The 6000-nt window shown below is 42.0% G+C and overlaps 1 protein-coding gene across 1 annotated transcript in view; it reads right to left on the bottom strand.

Moving 5' to 3' along the window:
• LOC130369552 (E3 ubiquitin-protein ligase RNF14-like) overlaps nucleotides 1-3133 on the bottom strand; it is a 36771-nt gene extending 33638 nt beyond the window's left edge. The window contains exon 1 of the mRNA XM_056574926.1: nucleotides 2965-3133. The gene's annotated coding sequence lies outside the window, so the exon portion shown is untranslated. The remainder of the gene's footprint in view (nucleotides 1-2964) is intronic.
• Between the last annotated feature and the right edge of the window lie 2867 nt (nucleotides 3134-6000).

A 6000-nucleotide genomic window follows, 5' to 3' on the forward strand; every position in this document is an offset into this window, starting at 1 on the left:
GTTGAGTGACGGTGTGCAGATGCGGGGGGTGCTGCCGGCCGTGGTGTCACCCCTCCAGGCAGGTGTCACCCGGTGCGCTCCGCACCCCCCGCACCCGGGTCGCAACGCCACTGTATACAACAAGTTAGGTACAAGACCAAAGAAAAAAAAGAGAAAAAGGGTACAATATCAAAGAAGCCCATAACATGGACAACAGAGGGGAAGAAACAAACAAACCCAATCAGGGGAAAAAATTCTTGACATTTTTTACTTGTAATTTAAATGCAGAAAAAAATCCCTGTGTGAACTCAGCCTAAGAAAAGACTCACACACAGTGAACATACACTAAAATCTTTTATTTTCAATTAAGTTTTTCAATACTTTCAAACACTTTTATTAAAGATGTATAACAATTATGGCCAATTGGGGAAAAAAAAGCCCCACATTGGGAATATAATAAATGTAGGTGTCAAAATGGTACATTTTCAAAGCATGTTTTATTTAACCTGAGATAAACCAGCTAAGGCCCCTGAATATAAAGATCCTATTACATGAGGGGAACAGCGTAAATGATCGGCCGACCTTGGCGGATTGGGCCGTTCTGACCTGCTGAAAAGGCATAGGGGGTACTATGGGGTGTATGGCTGAAGGCTGATTGCAGGAAGGGTCAGCATGAACCATCCAGTAATCCGCATGACTGATACAGCCTTGTGGAGGCTCAGTAAAGGCAATGTTTTGTTTGTTTTTTTAATGTGAAAAACCCCTGTAGTCAGATGTTAGCTGGATGTCGATATGAAATGATTTATCTACAATGCTTTTTTATTTGTGGTGCATTTCCTTGCTCAGTGGCAGTGTTTCCAAAACACAGCATGCGGTAGCCGTGACATTTCCAGCCTTTTTTTTGTGTTACTTTTTTTATAGACCTTCATAGGTTTATGCTGTTCACCGTACAGTTTTGTTAACATTATATTTCAATAGTTCAGACATTTACGCACACGGCAATACCAAACATGTTTATTTTTTTTTTTTTTTTTTTACACTTTATTTGTAAAATGGAAAAAGGGGGGAGAGAATTATTATTATTATTTTTTTTTAAACTGTCAGGAGACAGGTAAGGAGACTTCCAGCTGCCAACTTGGCTCATCGGACTCCTGTGATTATGCCGTGGGTGGTCCAATGAGTCTCACTAAGCCCCTATTATGCTTCAGATGCCATAATCTGTATTGATCTCGGCATCTGAAGGGTTAATAGTGGGCATCAGGGTGATCGCTGATGTCCACCATTACTGGAGGGTCCCCGGCTGCTAATAGAAGTACATAAGGCCTTCTATTAGCAGCAAGGTAAATGTACGTCCTGTTGCATTAAAGGGGTATTCCGGGCAAAAACATCTTATCCCCGCAGAGTGGGTCTCCAGATTTGGAAACCTCTGGAGACGTCACGCCCCCTCCGGAGGTTTCTGAAACTGGAGACGCAGCCCCACATAGAATGTGGGTGCAGCAGGGAGATCGCGGGGGGTCCCAGCAGCAGGCCCCCCGTGATCAGACATCTTATCCCCTATCCTTTGGATAGGGGATAAGATGTTTTTGCCCGGAATACCCCCTTAAGTACCAGGGGATGTCTATTGTCATTATGGGGGTTAAAGTAGTTATCCAGGATTAGAAAAAAAATACCTGCTTTCTTCTGAAAAACAATGCCACCTGTCCTTAGGTTGTGTGAGATATTACAGTTTAATAGTTTTTTTTTCTCCATGTATTTTATGACTTAAAATACATCATGACTTAGGGTGCGTTCACACGCTAGTAGCTAGCAGCGAGTTTCCCGATGCGGGAAACAGGCTGTGAGTTACGCTACCATTGATTTAAATGGGTCCATGGACAGTCCGCAAACCTGACACTATTGCGGACTGTCTGGAGACCCATTCAAATCAATGGTAGTGTAACTCGCAGCAGGTTTCCCGCAGCGTGGAAACCCGCTGCTAGTAATAGGGTGTGAACGCACCCTTAAAGGAGATCTGCAGACATAGACACTTATCCCATATCCGCAGGATAAGGGATAAGTATCTGATCGCAGGGGATCCGAACACTGGGACATGTATCTCTATGAGAGGCAGAAATGCAGTGTTTGTGCATCCCCGCCTCTCCCATAGGGCTGTATGGAGGGGGTGCATTAGCTGCGAAGAGCCACGATTAATACCAGGTCCCAGTGGTCGGACCCCCCTGTGATCAGAATCTTATCCCCTATCCTGTGGATAGGGGATAAGTGTCTATGGATGCAGTACTCCTTAAAGAGGTTTTTTAGGATTAAAAAAACATAGCTGTTTTTCCAGAAAACGCCACACCTGTCCACTGATTTTGTGTGGTATTGCAGTACAGTTATTGAGGTGAATGGAGCTAAGCTGTTTGATTTGACTTTGTGAACATATATGGAGAGATGAACATTTGGTATATCTAGTCGTTATATCAACCTAGTGCACTACGTACATATGGAGAATATTAAGCGCTTATTCACCCCTGTGCACATAAGATGTATTGACAGGGGATTACACTATTTCAGTGAATAACGTATGTATTGCACATGCAATGACAATCAGTTTTACAACTCTGCTGCCCAGTAACTAGAACCTTGCAGTCTGTTTCATCATATCAGCTATTCACAAATATCTCAGGGCTGTGTGATGTCTATACATGTGGTCTATCCATTACAAAATAGTAACTATGTAGGTGACAGGTGGTTTATCAAAAGGATATAATGGAACTGTCTATTATACATTTATCAGTAATGTTGTAAAATCATTGCTATAAAAAATGAGCTAAACAGCCACACAAGTCTCTTTCATCCTGACTATATTCATGTTCTCTTTCCTTGATATCAAGCAAAGTTCGAAAGCACTAAAATACAAGGTACATAAATAGTTTCAGAACTTTTCATCAATGATTTGGCTTTATTTACATGACCCCCCTAACATTTTAATCCTTAGCTACTTACAGTCCTACAATGTAGTCCACGTAGATATCTGATTTTGGTTTAACCTCTCGCTCAGCGTCTTGATCTGTTTCTGTGTATGAATGAGAAAGGAGACTCAGGAACTGTACTTAAATGTAGAGGTTTTATGTTACTGAGTTCGTAACAGCAATCCACAAGATAGAGAATACAGGGTTATATACGCCCAGCCCAACAGAAGCACGTGACAAAGTGCTGTCACATTTTTAAAGCGACAGTACTACATTATAGTATTGAAAATTACAATTGAACTCACTTGGACTAATGTCACTTGTTGCATTGCCTGTTTAGTCAGGCATTTGAGGAAAAGACAACACACAATGTAAACAATAAGCATGAATTCAACTGTATTGTCTGTCATGCAAGAAGATTTATGCTTTGCCACATACAGTAGAACCACTTCAACGGCTGTTCACATCACATTTTCCCCTTACATTCGGAGTATACATCAGCATCCTGTTAAAGGTAGGGTCACACGTAGCGCATCAGCTGCGTATTTGATGCTGCAGATGCGCTACTACCTGTCCATAGAGTGTGCTTCCAGCTGTTTTCCGTGTCCTGCTTGCAGCAGCAATCCGATGCTATGAGCAGACACAGAGGGAGCTGCAAGTCGCGCACACATGTGCAGTGTACTCCAGACATCGCCGCAATGTTTTGAGAGCTGCGCATCGTGCATGACACGCAGCTCCCTCTGTTTCTGCTCATAGTGTTGCTGCTGAGAGGAGGACACAGGGGGGGAAAAAGCCAGAGGCACATTCTAGGGATGGGTAGGAGCGCATCTGCAGTGTCAAAAATGGAGAGAATACCCTATGTGTGACCCTAACCAATGCCAATGTATATTGTAGCACACTGGCATTGGGCCTATTCACTCTAATGGCCTGAAAGTCAACTAGTAACTACATTTAGACCATTTCTCACATTTGGACACTGCTCAAAAAAATAAAGAGACAAAAAAATTAAGAGAACACTAAGATAACACATTCTAGATCTGAATGAATGAACTAATCATATTAAATACTTTTGTCTTTACATAGTAGAATGTGCTGACAACAAAATCACACAAAAATTATCAATGGAAATCAAATGTATCAACCCATGGAGATCTGGATGTGGAGTCACACTCAAAATCAAAGTGGAAAACCACACTACAGGCTGATTCAACTTTGATGTAATGTCCTTCAAACAAGTCCAAATGAGGCTTTGTAGTGTGTGTGGCCTCCACGTGCCCGTATGACCTCCCTACAACGCCTGGGCATGCTCCTGATGAGGTGGCGGATGGTCTCCTGAGGGATGTCCTCCCAGACTGGACTAAAGCATCCACCAACTCCTGGACAGTCTGTGGCGCAACATGGGGTCGGTGGATGGAGCGAGACATGATGTCCCAGATGTGCTCAATCGGATTCAGGTCTGGGGAACCGGTGGGCCAGTCCGTAGCATCAATGCCTTCCTCTTGCAGGAACTGCTGACACACTCCAGCCACATGAGGTCTAGCATTGTCTTGCATTAGTAACCAATGGAAGAAGATGTTCCTACGGCATTGCGAGTGATTGGAACCCCGGTCCACGGATTAGGAAAGTTCTTTGCAGGTGTATAGACGGTGGTTCTCTGGTTTCAGGCAAGATACAAGGTATTACTCCTACAATTGTCACCATGAATTAAACACCAATAATACAAAATTCATGAAAAAATAGTATAAACTTTATTAGATAATTAATTACAAACTAAAGGACAGACAAACCCACCCCTAAAAAACATATACCCCAGAAAAGCACTAGTGACCTGGTCCTGATTATCAAGATGGTAAATATAAGGAACAATGCATAAGTTGTGTTATTGGTTCACTCTGATTATCAGTACGGTAGTGTGTACCTCAATACCAAATCGCCGCTAATACAAAAAAGATAATTATCCATAAAACACTACCTGTAATAGGCATGTTCCCACAGGCTATCCAGGGACACAGTGCACCCTCAAAGGGAGGGTGCACTGTGTCCCTGGATAGCCTGTGGGAACATGCCTATTACAGGTAGTGTTTTATGGATAATTATCTTTTTTGTATTAGCGGCGATTTGGTATTGAGGTACACACTACCGTACTGATAATCAGAGTGAACCAATAACACAACTTATGCATTGTTCCTTATATTTACCATCTTGATAATCAGGACCAGGTCACTAGTGCTTTTCCGGGGTATATGTTTTTTAGGGGTGGGTTTGTCTGTCCTTTAGTTTGTAATTAATTATCTAATAAAGTTTATACTATTTTTTCATGAATTTTGTATTATTGGTGTTTAATTCATGGTGACAATTGTAGGAGTAGTACCATAGGTGGTTTTTGTTACCATTTCTATTGGTTTAACATTTCAGAGGAAGAGTGTAGGTTATATTAAGATACAAGGTATATCTATATGAAGAAAAGAAAAACCGGCCACTCTCCATGTTCGTCTTCTTGCTTTATTGCATAAAATACTCACATAAAGACATGGGGGAGAGGGAAGGAGCGGGGGGTACAAGCGGCAACAAGCTCCGTTTCGCACTAAGTATAGTGCTTCTTCCGGCCATACTACCTACTGGAACTTCTTCCCTGATATACAGGTAAGTGAGACACATTCACCAATCACCAATGTGACACCCTCATATGTGATCACTGACGAATCAGATGGATGTTCTTAGAAATCAAAAACACACAGCGAGATCCATCCTCTCATTTAACCTGAGGTGCATTGGTGCGTATAATCCATTTAGTTTCGTTCTTCAGGAGTGTAATGTCTATTCTTTCTCCTGCTATATTTTCTAGTTTTTCGAGCCCAATGAAACACAGGACCTCTGGGTTATTGTTATGCTTCACTTGACTCTCAGATTTGTTTCTCTGATATCAGTAAAAATCGATAACACGGTCACTCATAATGATACACAGTTCCTGTTCCAATGAGTTTCCCCCGTCTAGTTTCAAGCGGGTTCATCAGGGAACTAAATTTAACAACAAAGTATAGTATGATGCAGTATTGCCAAATACAATATG

The sequence above is a fragment of the Hyla sarda genome, chromosome 4 (genome assembly GCF_029499605.1).
Source record: "Hyla sarda isolate aHylSar1 chromosome 4, aHylSar1.hap1, whole genome shotgun sequence".
NCBI lineage: Eukaryota > Metazoa > Chordata > Amphibia > Anura > Hylidae > Hyla > Hyla sarda.